The sequence below is a fragment of the Rhipicephalus microplus genome, chromosome 2, assembly GCF_043290135.1.
Source record: "Rhipicephalus microplus isolate Deutch F79 chromosome 2, USDA_Rmic, whole genome shotgun sequence".
NCBI classification, from domain to species: Eukaryota; Metazoa; Arthropoda; class Arachnida; order Ixodida; family Ixodidae; genus Rhipicephalus; species Rhipicephalus microplus.
Window position 1 is genome coordinate 169,840,214 of NC_134701.1, and position 17,810 is coordinate 169,858,023.

Here is a 17,810-nt window from a genome sequence, read left to right on the forward strand (position 1 = left end):
CATAAAATAAAGCGCGCAAGATCTAGTGTAAAAAATTAAACACGTACAGAAGAAGTTTTGCGAAAGGAAACTCGGTTTAGAGTTATCTAATTTTATAATTCAGCTTCACTGAGTTGGAACGCATTTTTCATTCGTGTCTGCATGTTTGCTTAGCTCTCAGCTAAAAGTTATGCAGCCTTTTTAAAGTGCATTTTGCTTGAGCGCAAGCACCTTTTTTTACTTTCACTTTGTTCCTTTTAATTGACTATTTCACCTTGTCCGCTGCCCGCTCTCGAGCGCACTGTCTTTCGAAGCTCTCAGCAGATGGCGGCAGCCACCGGAGCCAGATTTTGTTCCGCTTCCGATTGGCGGCTCAGCCGCGCCGGCGGTCATCAGTTCGGCCTGAAAGCTCAAGCAACTGCTGCCCTCCTCCTCCACCCCTTACCAAGATACCACCGCGCGACCCCCGTTGCCTACTTCCTTTCCCTTTTTGCCTTCAGCGGCGTTCCCTTACGCACCCTTTCCCGCCATCCATCGTTTTCATTCCTCTCGCCATCCCTAACCTCTCCCGCGCATCTTTCGGGCGCCGGCCTCGTTGGCGAGATGCTGGGGAGCTCGCCAGTCGGTCGCCGTCGCGCCTGCCTCCAGGATCTGCGGACTTTGCACTCTTCGCTTGTGTACAAGATCGGGAGCTTGTCAGTGCATACTGGACATTTGGAGACCGGCATCACGTTTTGACAGCCTGCGGTGTCCTTTCTACAAACTACGTCAAAATTAGCGAGCAGACTGTGAAAGGTAAGGGAATGAAGCTTGGTGTGGCATCGGAACTATAGGGGCCAATTCATCATGCCTTAATTATGTGCACTGGACACTTAAGGAACAGCCTTCTTGTTTCGTTTTGATGGTTCCTAATTAGATTTAGGAAGGTGGGGATGTCTTCGTCTGGTATGCATGTTAATTACTCGTAGGAGCTAATGGGCACAGTTTTGTTTGACTACGGCTGTTGCTTGGATCTCACTAATGCTTCAACCACTTTCAAACTATGTTTACGAGAAGACCTGGGAAAATAAAGCTAGCAAAAAGTCGCACGCACACAAATACTTATTACAGTTCTCTATGCAGTGACAACAAGCAATGAAATTTCAATGACAGCCACATTAACGTTCAATTAAGAGTCTGCGTTAGGACACTTAGAACTGCACTCTAAAATATAGCTCGTGAAATGTTTTCAAAAGTTGCTTGTAATAATTACCATCACCAACATTAAAAAATGTTTAACATTCGCATTCAGTCATTGCATGTGTACTTGTGACGTTGGGTATTCAATTTGTTATCGTTTTTTATGGCATTCACTTTACTGGAAACCATCTGAAAGGAGTATTTTTGTTTGAGCTTTATTTTCATGTTGTATTCAGCTGCCTGCAAAAAGAAAATAATGAATAACATGAGAAATATCTTTTAATGTTGCACCAAATAATTCTAATGATTTGAGTGGAAACTTAAGCACGTAGTTGTGAGTCATTAGCCTTCTCCGCTATTTAGGCGCATATGTGAAAGATTCCTGGAAATATTAATGCTCCTTAGCTACAATAATTGCTGTGGCCGGTGGGGGAATCGGTCCTAATTATCCTCGCTGTGGAACGTGGTACAAGCAATTATTTTGCTTTGGCGTACTGATTTTGCCTCGCCATAGGCAGCACCTTAGTAGGCTTGTATTTCATTGGACTAAGCCCAAGATGAAGAAGCACAGGCACATGCTAGTGTAATTGCGGGCACTTTTTCTGGCAAATGTGGCAGTGCCATTAGCTAATGAATATTGCGATGTCGAAGAAGTGCATTTTTTTGTTTGTTCTTGTTGTTGTTGCCGCGAGTTGCGATATCTACTATTAGGAGCTTCAAGAGTTCCGCGCGATATCTTTTATTAGCTGGCCTTCTCTGATTAACAAGCACAACGGTTAAGAGAATTGCGGGAGCACAGTTGCAGGGCTTAGTCCTTCTGGGCAGTCAGCTTTTTTTCGCTATATTTACTCGCTGTCTCTTTTCACTATTTCGTAAAAATTTTTATATATCTAAGGCCACAATGTGAGCCTGTACATTTTTACGTTGCCTTTAGAGCGGATCAGTTGGTAAGTCAAACCACAGAATAATTGTAGTCATTTCGAAAAGTAGAGACGCATTTCTAAGATACAACTATAATTTTTATTTTGCATACGTCGAGACAAACATCACACTGTTATGAACGTGTAAGTTTGTTTTTTTGAAGTAGTAGCACACCTGTAGTAAATCTGTGTTTCGCACAAAATGCATTATTCCGTATGCATAGAACATTCAAATTTATTATGCTCTGTTCGTACTTGAGAAGTCTTGCACTTTGGCAAATGCCAAGTAAAAACGACCTCGTATTTTATTGTTTAAGATATTTTTCAGAAAAAACTAACGCACACAAATTTTTCTTTGATTCAAATATTTTAACTATTCCAACAATGCCTACAGTGTTATTTCTACGACGTCATCTTTTAGGTGTACCTATTTTTTCATTACAAAAAAGAAAGAAAAGCACAGGGAAGTTTCAAGAGGATTGACATTTCTTTAAACGAATGTAATATAGCTATTCTTTGAACAATCATTCTACCTGAATACGGCCGAAGGTCAAGAGATTTGGAAAGTTCCTATACAAAAGTAGTTCACTCTCAGCCATTTAGTTGTGTTTTATAGAATACTTTCTCCTGATATGATCTGTCCATGTTTTTTCTTCACCGCCTACTTCTGCGAATTTTCTTGGGTTATAACTACTACGTTCACGTGAAAGTGTGGGTGGCAGGTTACTACAAAAACCTCACCAAACAGGCACGTATTGTTACCTTGAATCTAACAAAATTGTAACTGTGTGACTTACCTCAAAATCACTACTTCCTTCAAGCACCAATTAAATATATCCCCTAATTTTGGATGAAAATACAGTATCGTTCAGTGTTTTAATTTATAAGCACTGCGAATATTTGTTGTTAAGAGGTATTTTACAAGTGTATGCAATTTAAGGAGCGATTCTTCGTAATGTTGGTTATTCTGCAGGATCATGGCCTTACTCTCAACAAAATGTACACGGCAGCAAAATGCCAGGAGTTGAAAAGAAAGTCAAAGCGTGAGAAATAGAAACGTACATTCGAGCGTCTATTCGTGACATGCACGAAAGTGTAAAAGTACCGAGTGTGTGCGCGGAAAAAAAAGAAAAAAAAGTTGGAGTAATGGCATTTCAGAAAGGAAAGTTAGTGAGAAGGCAACGAATCAACGCAGCACGTTTTATATGAAGTGCCTACGTAGGAGCACTCCACATTCTTTTCGTTCCATGGCTTCACGTTGTTAATGATAGTGTTATGACGTTGTTTCTATTTCATTCGTTTGTCTACATTACGTCGAAAAAATTTGTCCATGAAGGCAAAAAGTTAAAAGAAATGACTGGCTGCAAGACTGCGTTGATAGTGTATACGTGTGCGACGCTGTGGCCACGTTTCGTGATGGAAAAAGGAGGAAGAAGAAATAGAATACAAGAAACAAAAAGTGATTCAGAAAGGCCACTGATGGATGGCTGTTTGGGCGGTTTGTGGTGAGTCGGGCCTCCCATACCGCCAAGACCTCAGACCCTGATTCCCCGTTGTAGGGAACGCATCAAGGCGCCAAAGAATAAAAAGGAATAACGAAGCCCGATGGAAGAGTGATGGCCGTGTTTGTGGCAAACAGACAGCGACTTTGGGGAACAGCCAAAGCCACGTTTGGATGCAGCCCAATCTGAGCGCTACGAGAGTTGCGGCTTTCGCTCTTTCTAGGGAGCACGAAGAAGCGGCCTGTCTGGGAATGCGGCGCAAATGGGGCTGCGTTCTTGCGCCTCGTGTCTCGGAACGAAACGCCAATGCTAGGCAAAACGTCACTTTCCGTTACCCGTAGATTCACGAGCTTATCTGTGAACACTACCAAGAAACAAAACCATTTTCGGAGGGTAGTCGATGCAAGCGTGGCGATGCATTTGCTGTTTTTACTGGCCGCGAAAAATGAATACTATTTCTAGTTGCTCCAGAATGCTTGTGTGAGAAGCCATTGCTGCATGAAAAAGAAACAACTCCATTGCTTCAAGCGTACACTTATGCTTCAACTATAATAAATGGAGCTCTGCAAGGTTTCTTCATTAAAGTTAGAAAATGCTGTCATTCACCACTGGAGTTTTCCAAAAACAGAGGTGCCGTACATTAATTGCAGCACACGACCTTGAATTTGCGAGTAATACTTAAAATCAACTTGAATTCGCCCTTTCTTCTCTGGAAAGAATCTCTGAAAAGAATGCCATAAAGCCAAGTTGAACCCACCATACATTGCTAACTGTACAATCATTAACATTGATTTGAGCAAATGGAGCTACTTGATTTTTGCGGCCGCCGCGGAGCGCCGCCACGTGCTCAAGCGCTCACTCATGATCCCGATACAGGGAGGCCACGTATTCAAAGGAAAGCGCTCAAGGTCCTGGCGCACCCTGTCGAGGGGCGTCCCCACTTGCTCCTTTGTTGTTCCCTCCCTGCCTAACTTTCAACGTGCTCACTGGTAGAAAAGGAGGGACAAAGTGCTCGAAGCGTGTAGAATATCTCTGAACTCTATTCACATTATATAGACGGGTTCTGAAAAATTCTGTGGCAGTCGAGTAGGCAATAAGCTCTTTAAATGAAGCCATTTGACGACTACTTAGAAAAAAGTTGTAAGGTTCCTTTAAAGTCTTGTGCCTCTATAGAGCAAAAGGGTAGGGCTTTCTGCGAACAAAAACAAGCAAAAATACAACAGTGAATGCGCTCTTTTTATTTCTCGCTAAAATGACCACAAATATAGAGAGTGGTCACCTGCATAACGAAACAGGGGAGTCCATAGCAACAATGTTGCTGAAACAGCCGCTTCACGCGCTGGCAGTACAGACGTCAATGATGATGCAAGCGCCACCTTGCATCTTTTATATGTGTAATGAAGAGCAATGGGTGCAGTAAGAACGAAAATAAACGTATCGCTTGCGTCCAATGCTATTTGTTTCCATTACGGCCTGCATAATGTGGAGGCCCGACGGAAAGGCCTCGTCGTGAAAGGCCTCGTGCCTCAAAAACGCATGAATGCAAGTGGAAGGAAAGCATTCAAAAGAAAATGCTCTTTGCAAAGTTACACGATCGGGTGTTGTGGTCGAGTACACACTCGCTTCAAAGTATACACAAACATTAAAGTGTGTTGCATTTTCTGATGCTGCAGCTACCAATATATACAAAGCAACATCAACACGTCTTTCTAAGAATAATTACCGGCTACAAAAAATATGTCTATTTAGTTGGCACTTATTCGGAAAACAACGTCCCTGTCAACAAAACAATTAGCGTGCGCTAACTGGTTGCGCCGAAAGGGCTGTTCGCTTGCCTCGCATTTCCCAAATGCAATTTGACGCCGTAGTTTAAAAGAAACATATTAATATGCTCCAGTATACTGAACAGTTGTAGAAATACAAAACACTTGTGCTATCATCCTAGTTAGGCATGATACAAAACAATTAGGGCACCTTTAAGCTTCGCGTTTCAGATTTGAACGCTATACCAATATTCTGTCCCAATTGCGTGCTTCGAACACTTAGTGAATGAAATGTTTTAGAACTTGCTATGAACCCATTACGGGGCCTTATGCCCAGTAAGGTGTGTGCCTCATGTTGTGGATGACTAGTTTAAATAATGAAGTCATTATGGTAATCGCATGTTTTTTCGCCCGATGGCGATGCACGCTTGCATCACGCATGATTACTCCAATAATTCATGTTGTATTGCGAATCATGAATACAGGACACGCATGTTTCTAAGGCATCAAGGTTGCTTTCACTGCATTTCCAAGCAGAGCAAGCAGAGGAAGCAGAACAGAGCACTGTGTTTATCAGCAGACGTGTGTGTGACCATGTCGTGAAACACACGCTTGCAAAACAAACTACCCGGATTTGATCCCCAGTGAGACCCGTAATTTTTATTAAGTATATTATTCGGACATTCTTGATTATTAGGTCACGCACAAGAGGATGATTTCCAACTCACAATCAATGATGCCAACAGCGATATTTCTGCGAAACGAGCTTCTTAAGTCTATCAGGTTAAGTTGTAATGGGGCATAAACGAACAAAGTACATGCATAATTATAACTCTACCTATGACGAGCAACGTTATCGCTTGGTTGTTTTGGCAAGAGGTTGTGATGATTATTTTTATCACTCGGTTGTATGCTTATGCGCAAGTTGACGTATATATTTGTAGAAAATAGACATAGGTAAATCATTTCTCACCTTACAGATTGCTTTAGCTTATTCTCGTTTTCTTGCCAAATTTACGATACACAGCATAACAGTTGCAAGAAAATCTTGCTATTGAGGGATGGCCCGTTGATAATTAGAAGTTTCAGCAGTTTGTTATATGACAAGTTACACTGATAACTACACTTAGTTACAATGTGCAGCAGACGGAACGTAGCCTAGATGATCCGCTGCTTCTGTTGAACTTGAAGGGCCGAAGATTACTGTATTAGCACCCCACAATACTCAACCCGTGTAGGAAGCTTAATCGTTCAGTTTCTTGCAGCTTACGAAGACAACTGCTATACTTATGGCTATGGCTGTATGTGGTAACTAACTAGCATTGATACATATTTACGTCAAGAGAAAAAATAAACAAGAATATGTGGAAGTTCTAAGGCGACTTACTATATATGAGGCTGTTTTAGCAAAAAAGCAAGAACGAAGCCTTCATAAAGTGGGCTGTGCCCCACTTAACAACTGTTTCTAATAGCGTTAATCTTAAAAACGAACTCGTTTATTTCTTTTAGCTTTTACAGTGAAGAAAAATGTAGGTATCCACGCTTGGCAACAAGGTATATGGGTTCAAGAAAGTTTTATTATTTTTTGTGCCTACTGTGTAGAGATGTGTTGACACACTCTCTCGAATGCACAGATCGGCACAGTTAAAATACCAGAATCTTACGTACGAGTGACATTTTACTTGTGAGATATATTCGATAAAATCCATAGAGAACATATTTAGTGACATCGGATGTCCCAGTGCGAGATCTAAGCGCTCCAGGCAAGAATCGACCCCAAAGAAATGAAAGACCGGAATAGTATTTCTGTTTGCCACCGTCGACGATCAAGGAAAATAAAAGAAGAACTTTCTAGTTTAGACACACCATTCGGCGTGGCAACAGCTCAGCGCGGCATGAGTCGCCTTTTACGAAGGGAAAGCCGAACAAAGAACCCTGCATCTGTGCCCGTAGTACCATCATCAGCGTTAAGGCGGAAAGATATGAACGACAACGCCTACTCTTGGGAACTGCCCCGGCTGCCAACGGGGGTGCAGGCGGGTATCATGTGGACGACATGTCTGTGAGGGGAAACTCATCTGTCAACATAAGTAACCCTGAAAGAGAGCACGTTCCCGCAGCACGAACAGAATAGAGAGAGTCGGTTTACGCAGTGCCCGGTCTACGCACCGAAGCCCTAAGCCATTCCTCGGGCGCTAGCATCGCGCACACCCGTACGTCAAAAAACATGTCGCGGTAATCGTCGGAGGGAAAAGGCGGGTCCGCTGTAGGGCAGCTATTCGTGACATAATAGACTGAGAGCGAGATAACACCGCGCACTATCACGATCTCTATCGTGCCGCTTCCTGCGATCGTACACGTATACTTTCCTTTCTGCGTGTACCATTAAATGGGACGGCCTTCTTACTGGTCCCGCAGTGTGTGACGCTTCTCCTTTCTCGATGGCTTTGTGTTCCGCTTCGGCTTTTACACTGTGCCCCGAGGCTGTGACCGAAAATCCTGAACTGGGTTTTCTATGCTCGACTTGCATTTATTTTACATTCCCTTTGTGCGGACTGTAACGAGGCGAATTCGTTCGTATTGCTGTATTTATTAGATTTCTATTTATTCTATGCCTATGTTTTTAATTACGCGATGTCCTATCAGATTTTTTTAGGTTCTTCGTTTGCTTTTCTATAATACATTGCTCACCTTGGTTAATGTCACGTTTGAAAGCCTGATGACAAACCTTCGATACGACCGGCCCACCCGCCAGCTTGACAATTATAGGTGTGCTCGCCATTAAAATTTAATTTATCAGCGTTTGATCTCGTAAATGTCGCACAGTTTAGAACTCTTGATTATAATACCAAAAGATTCCGCCCCGTGGCGCTTGTTCCAATTCCCTTTTGAAGTTTTCAACGTAATATTCACACGAAGACTGTTCTAATTTCGCCGTCATGCATTTGTAATATCATCGCTGCAGTGAGACTCATGAAAGTTTTGCGTAGCAATGGTCTCATTTATTATTCAGTGAGTAGGCGGAACAAATACGCTCCCCTATGCAAATTCAACGGGAAGGGTTTGTTCTGAAAAAGAATGTGACATACCAGAAAAATTTGGCAAACGCTCTCGTCTTCTTTTTTTATTCCTATGACACATTAAAATATGAGTATGCAACAAAGAATAAAAAATATACCAGCTGGTTTGACGAATATTTCTGCAAAGACAAAGCGTTCGGCAAAAACTAGTTTAAAATCGGTTCAAAAATCATTTTGAGACGCCACTGGGCGATAAATCTGCGCCTAATTTCTTCCCAAATGCTCCAGCTTCTACAATGAACAAAAACTATTTTCCAAACCTATTGCCATAATCCAAAGGTTGTTCCCCAGAGTGCATTGATGCCTACGCAAGATTTTAACGCCTAGGGAGAATCGTTCTCAGAAACTGCGTATAAGGAGTGACTTTAAAAAATCGTTTACAAGTGCACCTAATTTTCGCGCTCAGGAGGGTAGATATTAAATTATCCGAAAATAGACCGCATGATCATACCTGCAAAGTTTTGCTTGTAAGTTCGTGGTATGTTAGTGAAAAGCTTGTTTTTAGGGGCAAAAGTTTAAAGGCAATTTAGCCTGAGTATATATTCTCTAACTTTTATGAGTTTATCAGTGTACACTAATAATGAGAGCAGGCTTCAGGAAGCTGTATACCTCCTTTGGGAACAGTAACGTATGGGTGTTACTCTGCACCATAGAAAATCTTAAAATTTCTCTTCTTTTTAAGTAAAAGAAAGGTAAAAGAGCAGAAGCTTGGGATGCTTCAGCTTTGTATTACAGAGAGAAAAATCTACATTGTGAGCTTGTAACTAAAGTTCCTGCCTAGTGCTGGGTAAAATCAGAATTTTGTCTTCTAAGTGAGAGAAGTGTGTTACAACAACGTTGTTTTCGTATTATACAACACATATAAAAAATGAAATTGTTATAGAGCCAGCGAAAACCAGAACACGTGCTGGACAATATACCTGACGAGCTGGTATTAGGAAATACCATTCATTTATTGGTACATTTGCGCTGACGATTTATAATATCAATGAAAATTTTGTTTTCCAACTAGAGACAAATCACTTTTTCAACACTTTCTTGCTCTCGGTAGTCAGAATGTTTTAGGAAAGTACGTTTCCCTAAATAAACTATGGCATTTAGCGATTACCACAAATTGAGACGTAGTCTACTGGCGTAAAAAGGGGTTTCTGTTTCTTCATTACGATATATTAAAGGAGTGAGCTTTATTGTTTCACATTGTACGTTCTTTTTCTAAAAAGTCACAGCATATCCATAGAGTGAATGATGATGAGTGGGTCGAAGCGTCCGTCAGCCTGTCCGTGCTTCCGTTTGTTCTTACTTCCGTCCATCCACGCGGCCATCCGTGCATCCAATCATGCGTCCGTTCTTCTGTCCATGCGTCCGTCCGTGAGTCCGCTCATCCATCTGTCTGTCTGTCTGTTCATGCGTCCATCCGTCCCTACGTCCGCGAGTCTAGCCGTTCCTCAGTCCGTCTGCTAGCCTGTCTGTCTGTCCGTCCGTGCGTCCATCTCGTGAACACTTCAAGTACCGCCATCTCCCATCTCGCATTCCCTGTGGCACATGCCTGCTCTAGAGCGGTTATGAGCCACCGGTGGCTACGTACTAGTACATACATACATAGAAGGGATAGACAGACCCACGCTTAAGAAGCTTCGCCCCCCAAAATCTGGTATCATTTGAATGTGCTCTTACGATGTCTGGGGTCGGGAAGTAACGAATCAAGGGAAAGCGGAGAATTATCGGTCATATAGAAAAAGGAAGTGTGTACACAACATATTTCAATACTAGCTGTAAACGTCCAATAAAAAATAGATTACATTATACATTTACTGAGGCTGCTAATAGCTTTCACCACGGAATCCTAACAGTAGTTGTAATGGAGGCTGCATTCAAGGTAACGAGTGATATGTGTTCACCCCCGTATACAGAATATATTTCTCGCCGTGTTTTAGCGCCCTAATCGAAGACGCAGAATTTTTTCCTCCTTCAGACTTAATTCCTAGGAATAGCTACACCTGGAGCAATGTTTGAGAATCAAGCGGATAAAAATTGAAAAATACGATGCAATATCCGGGGTCAAAGTTCCAGTTGACACCACACGCATTTCTTTCTCCGCCCGAGAGTTCATCGCTCGCGTTTTTACAAGCTGGAATAGCTCTGTCGAGAAAAGCGCTTGCCTCAGCGAGAAAATGAAGAAATCACACCCATTGAATATGTCAAATGTAAGGCTATTCTTTGATTCACTTTAATTGTCTTATGTAACGAGGAACTGAAGTTACTAGATGACAAGCTTCTTAGTGTAGAGCTCAATCCGGTATGTGGCGTGACCACCCTTCCCTGGCATACGCGCCCTCCCTCAGACCGTCCTCTCCCACGCTTAAAAGGGAGTTTCAGTGCTGGGTACACAAGCAGCTTGCGTACCCAGGACGTTGGGGCGGCGGTATTGCGCATGCGCGAAACCCCAAACAGATGCGTCGCAAGATCGCTGGGGCGATGGGGTCATGCGTCCGCGCGGCCATAAACAATGCTGCCACCGCTGGCCTCCTAGCGGAGATAAGCTGCCCTGGCGCACATGCTGGCGCATCATGTTACATTCACAGCGAGCAAAGCCGTGGCTGGCCAGAGCCACCACTTTAACTTTTAAGTTTTCAGCGCAAATATTATAGTGGCTAGCCACTATACAAATATCATGGCACAAAGGTTCGAAATCTCGGACAGCATGGATCGGCTACCTTGTAAGGTCCACCTTCGCAAGAACTCACGGTATCCGCACTGCGGATACTCTAGCCGTCGAGTTAAAATAAGCCAAAGTGCGAGCACTTATAGCGATTACACGGTTTCAGCCAGATTTCCAAAGCTAGAATGGCCTGGAACATAGAAACTAAAAGGCATATGCCAGCCCCCGACCAGCTGAATAGGTGGCGCCATCTAGCGCGGCCATAGTGAAACAGACAACCACAACTATGTGTTTGCAGAAACATTGTGCATTGTACATCTGGTGCAAAAACTGCGCAGCGACAATATTACAAATGAGTAACCTTTTTTATTCATTTTCACCTCAAAAACATTACGCGTAAGCTAACATGTTCATGACTGTGGTTGCACGAAGTGTCACAAGATGTCAACACTGTCGTTACAGTAACCTTGTATTTTTCATTTTTTTGCGTATACCAGGTTACTGTACACAATAAAAAGTGTCCTGATCACTATGTATGTTTAATTTAACATTTTAAATAATAAAGATACTTCAATAATACTTACGCGACAAGGGGCTATGGCGCTGCGAGCGCGTGTGAACTTCGTGCGGCTTGCGTTTGCGTGCGTGTCACCGTGGCGCCAACTAAAAGGCATTCCGGTTGGGTATGTGTTGGGCACGCAACGCCGCGCGCTCCCAAGCCCGCAACGCCCCAAGAGAATGCGTACCCAGCACTAAAACTCCCTAAACTCTCTCTTCTCTATGCATCCCTCCCAGCGAAGTGTACATCACCATTTCGCTGAGCATCCTGTCTCCCTCTCTCCTCTTCTAAGCTCTTCCCTCTCTCGCCATGCAACGCCGACGCCGGCAGCGTCTGCCATCCTACGCTCACTCTCCCCAATCTCCCATCCAGTCATGCCTCCAAGTGGCGCTCACACACCCATTGCGCATGCGCGCTCCATCCCCCCTCTCTCTTTTTAGGTATTCCTCCAAGCGGTGTTTACACCTTCATTGCGCGTTCGCGTTCTCTTCCCGCTCTCTCGTTTCCTACGCTCCATCTTCTCTCTCCTCGCAACGCCGACGCAGGCACCGTCTGCTAGCAAGTTCTTTTGATTTAAAAAAAACCGACGGCTCACGCTGCATAACCGTTCACTGGCCATTCCGTATATATAAGTACTGCCTCTTGACCTCTAAGGTATTGCTGGTAGGAGATTTCGGCCATGCGTTGTTGAACAATAAAAATTCGCAGTGTGCGATATACCTAAAAGCGGACTCCGGGTTTCTGTGTCCACTCGGAGTCTTCTCTTATTGCCAATTAGCGGTGGCGGCATGTTTCAGCAGGACATACAAGCAAGTCTTTGCGTGCTTTGCACCTGCACTGGGGTTTCTCTCCTGCGCAACACCGCGGTGAGCTTCAACGCCACCGCCAGTGTAAGTGTTAGGGCCCGCTGCTTCGCATCTACACATGACTCTCTTTAGCGGGAGAGGTTGTAATTTTTTTTTCACATTTCAATGGTAACTTTAAAGCGGAAATTTACTTTTCTGCGGACCTTCTGTGACACCTGTGGCCGGGTTTCAAGTTTCACTTCCCTTACAAGAAAATGCGTTTGACTGTTGGAAAGTCTCCGGATATGTAATTTTGTTCTGCTCATGAAAAAAATAACGACGAGTAAGAAAGATGACGATGTAGAAGAACCTTCGTCCATACTTTTACGTTAGAATGGTGAAAATCAGCCAATGACCGCATACGAGGTCAATGCAAAAAGTTGCCTTCTCGGACGACTCAAAAGAAACAATGGAAGATAAAGACAGCCATGAACGTGCCACTAAGTCCTCCCGAGGTCAGTGGAAAACTATTCGGTGTAGGATATTAAGTGTGGCTTCCCCCTGTATTGCATTTTTTTTTCGGAGTATGCACTTTCAAACTATATTCGAACGCTGTCGGAAGTGCTAAAGTGAACAGAATAAGAAGTTGTAGACAATTTTTCGCTCTAAAAACACTGTTCACCTTAGTACCCCGTCACGCTCTAAGAAACTTCCTCAGATGTAAGGTCCGGCCAAAGGCCCATGTGTAAGTATATTCCGACCCAAAAATTTTCATTTTGCTTCACATTACGGCACTTCTGACATTGCCCAATTTGGTCGGCAGATAAACCATGTTTTTATCTAATCTAGCAATATTATATACAATAGATACTTTATAGGCGTTTAACAGTTGATAGTGAAAAGTCCCATAGCATATGCCACAGCAATAGAGAAGGTAACGTACAGGGCAAAACAGTGTACTTTTTGGAAAACACGGAGCAGCATTCAAGCTTAATGCAACTGACTATGCACTCTACATATCACCGATTGTTTTTTCAACTATTATTTGAATTAAGTAATATAAACGTAATCAAACATGCCATCACCGTATAAGTACTGAAGATATAATACATAGTTCTGTCACACCTTTACGTAACCCCTCTCTTCACACCCAAAGCCAATAATCAATATGCCGTAAATGCTGCGCTGCTGTATGCATGCGAACAAGTAGGCATAAATGTTTTACAAACCACCAGTGTATAGGAATCATACACAACGGCATTTCCCATGGTGACAGCTCCCTATACACATATCTCAAAGAGGCTTTGCTTGAGTAGTTACCGGTGTCATCGCTGCGTTGACAAGCATGCATCGCTGATGACACGCTCGGCAAGGAAACGTTGACGGACACACTTGAGACGATGCAAGGTGACAATCTTCAATACGCGATACTAAGTAGAAGCTACTTGCTTGACGGCACTATAAGGTGAAAACGATAGATCGGGGAAGGCACCATTTTTGCACGGATAATACCTCATATAGAACACGTCAGGACGTGTCCTAGAAGGAGATAACGGCCTCACTTCGTTCAGTGTCCGTGCTGACAGCATTGACGGTGGGGTGAAAAAAAAAACAGCGCACTGAGATGGCGCACTGACAGGGTCCTATAGCTACTGCTTTTCTTTATGTTTTGATATAATAGACTGTGCGTCGTCCTCACGATCATAGATGTCTTAACATAAATAGCACTGATATCAAGACCACGTTTAGAACAAAAAAGAAGACGCCTGATGCAGCACGTATCATCCCTGCCGTTGCGACGTGCCCGGGGCGAGCGAATCGAGAACGAACATGAAGCAGGTCAGCTTTGGCATTCGGGTCGCCGGCTGGCGCCATAGGGCAGGGCGTCTCTTCATCAGAGAAGACACCGTGGCTCCAGACAGAAGGCAGCGCTGCGCACCACGAAGGCCCCCGCTGACGGCAGCGCCCCTGCTTCTACATCCTTTTCTTGTTCTCTGACTCGGCCTTTAAAAAGAGCAGACCTTTTATAAAGCCATAGTTTGAGGATCGTCTTCGTTCGCGGCTTGGCGCCTTTGTGCCATCGTTTCGCTTTTGTCCACTTTCCGCCGCACCCGCGGGCCAGCCAAAGAGTTCCCTCCTTCCTCCTCCTCCTTTTATTTGGAATCTATTTCTTTGCTCTTTTCCTTCAATTCTTTTCCCGCAAGATTCTTTCTTCAGCGAGCCAAACTATGTATTCGTTCTTTTGTGCTCATCTTTTTTTTGTTCATACAATAAACCCGCATGAATGTTCTGTTAGCATTTTTTTTTTGCCCCCGGGGTATTTACTATGACATCGCCAGCGTTGTCGGTGGCCATTAGGCTACCGACAATGGAGCGCTTTTTGAGACTTCAGATAACGAAATCGCCTATTTCTTCGAAGCCTTCCCAAATGCATTATAACCCTAATCATGTGTTTTAACTATGGTTAATAAAATAGAAAATCTCTCCTAATGAGAGACATTATCACGCCTTCTAATGAAGAGTGAAATCTGTTTTATGGTTAACTTATATATGTAGCCTCTAACTAGGAATGTGGAATGTTTTCGTATCTTAGCATTATTATCACAGCATTTTTTAGCAAGTTTTGCCTCTTGCCTGCCAGTACACATTGCATCAAGATAAACTTTTCTCTTCAGTCATTCGCGCGGATGCATGACATACATAATACATGCTAATGGCTTCAATACTTAATAAAATATTTGAGAATTCATTGCTTGATATCTTGAAATCTATAGCTACTATTGACCCGCTAACAAATATAAAAAATTTAGTTTGTTCCTTAACGTCTGTGCGTTACTGCAACACCAGCTTGCATGAGCTGTAAACGTGAGAGGTCGGGTGGGCGGCACTATCTGATAAACCAGCTAAGCGCAGAGTTGTGTTTGAAGAAACAAGGTGGATTGTACTTTTCGGCTAGTGTAAATTCTCAGCAGCAGCAAAGTTTTGCATGTGTGACTTTTTTATTAATTTTTATACAGTGACACTCGCAGAGAACCGCCAAATTTATCTTGTCCCATTATTTGTACAAACTACTACCATATGCATGCACCAATGATCCATTGCGCGACATTCTTCAGACACCTCTGTGTATACGAAAATATCGTAAAGTCGAAGAGAGAGAGAGAGTCAAACATAAGATGTGGAAAGACAGGGATGTTAACCACGAAATCCTCGAATATTCTTAGAGCTACCTGAACGAAAACTGCGCGTCAGAAGGTGGATTGATAAACCTCTCGACAATGGAGTAAGTCAGAGGCGTAACCATACAGACAATGATTTTACACATCGTATAACAGTCGGGCATATTGTATTAATAAAGATGCAGCGGTTACAAAAAACACTCACAACTAGAGCTAGAAATGGGCCTTCTTGTTCTTTCAAAGTGCTATCCTAGAAACAAAGTACATGCAATAAAGGCTTCCAATAAAACAGTATAGAGCATACTCCTGACATTTCTCTCTCAAGGTTACATAATAAATATAGGATGAAGCGAAAATAGGAAAAAAAGAGGTCACCTCATATATAAAAAAAAGTTTCTCACTGCAATTTTCTCAGCAATCTCTCGCCCTCCATGCCAAGGAAGGCGATGTCAACTCATCGAGGGGCCTGTGACGTGCTGTCAGCGCTCCGCTGTCACCGAAGAGGGCACGCCTGACTGCTCATTCATTGGGCAATTAGCCGTGCTTTGATGCTTCGCGTGGTGCCTTACGCCATGAACCACGCATCATCTCGCGCGCTGTACGATTGTAGGTCCTACCCCGCACCTACTTATTTAAGTACTGATGGCGAGAAAGCGTATCGCATGGGTGTTATTAAACTTTTGAAAAACTCGAGCTGCAAGATACGGCAGTCTGATAACCGACCGCTCATTTTCGTTTTAAAAGCGTCCGCTTCTCCTCACAGCAATTCAATATGGTTTTAGCTGTGCCAGCAATTCTTATTTATATCTCATTTCTTTCACTTTTCACTCGGCTGCTCCTAGTATGCTCGACAGTCTGAAAGATTGCGGAGCAGGCTGCGGTGCATAAGAAGATTGTGGCATGAGAGGAAATGATTAAATAAATCGATGCATTCTGGAAACTCTGAGAAAAGACCATTAAGCCATTTACATAAATAAAAAAATGTTTGAAATTGCTAGTGTGTGGTCTGGTCACTTCATTATTTATTTCTCGGCAAGGGTTTGCTACAGTTATAATTTGATGGACGCATTGCCAGAAGCCTCGGCCCATGCTCTAATTCTGCCTCTAAAGTGCGCTTCTTAATCCGCACAGGAAAATAAATGACATTCTCACTTGTAAATAATGACCACATTTCTAGAACGAGTGGATGGTGTATCTTGAAAAAAAAAACTCAGAAGGTGCCCTTGATATCAAAATTAACACCACTCGCTTCTTCAAATTTGTACTTTGGCCTATGAAAATAATGTGTTCAGGAATAAAAGGAGTTTGCCACATTTTCTGTGCCACTTCTATCTGCATCATTCAGAGTGCCTATGCGCAAATAACTTCTTGCAGTAAGACAATGTACGCATAATGACGTTGTAAATATAAAATACGCAACAAGGGCTGATGTGCGCAGTCAGGTTGCGTCCTACCGTGACCATCTGCGCTAGTATGCAATCAGACATAATATGGTAAAGACAATGTTTTCTCCATCAGCTTTCTAGGTTTTTCTCTGCTATCACAGGCTGGCTGACCAATAGATACACAGAACCTCTTTCTAGGCTTTCATATCAATATCATGGTTGACAGGCTCGTGCAACATGCGATCAAGAAGTATAAATAAATGAATAAATAAGTAAGTAAATAAATAAATACATAAATTATTAAATGAATTCAGCAGATCTCACGTACTATGGAAATCAACGTTATGCAAAGAATGCATGTGGAGGGATAGGGACCACGTTGCAATTTTTTAATTGAGCGACACGTCATGAAATACCGCTAAATATATGTATAAGTGTTGCACGCACAATTATGTGTTGAAGAGTTTGCAGATGTTTATATAACCAGTTCTTTGTACTTGCGCAACGATGCAAACTGAAACATACGTATTAGCAACACCAGAAGCTGATGTGAAGCGCTGATGCTCGCGAGGATACTGGCCCCAACACTGCTACATAAATCAACTTCAGCGCATGGCAACTAACCAGAATTGACGTTAACACGACGTGACGGCTGTATCAAAGATGTATATATGTAATGTTTGTAAAATTGGGCAGGCAGCACTGCAACCGCTATTGGCCTTTCACGAAGATCAGCGTCTATTTGAGAAATACATCGGAGTCCTGACATAGCTCTGTGGTACAATGCTTCATTGCCACGCAGAGTGTTTTGGTGCGATTC

The 17,810-nt window shown here is 43.0% G+C and overlaps 1 protein-coding gene across 1 annotated transcript in view; it reads left to right on the forward strand.

The window, feature by feature from the left end:
- The first annotated feature begins 566 nt into the window (after positions 1-566).
- Positions 567-17,810, forward strand: part of LOC119185615 (para-nitrobenzyl esterase) — a 78,965-nt gene continuing 61,721 nt past the window's right edge. Inside the window, exon 1 of the mRNA XM_075887096.1 lies at positions 567-774. The gene's annotated coding sequence lies outside the window, so the exon portion shown is untranslated. The remainder of the gene's footprint in view (positions 775-17,810) is intronic.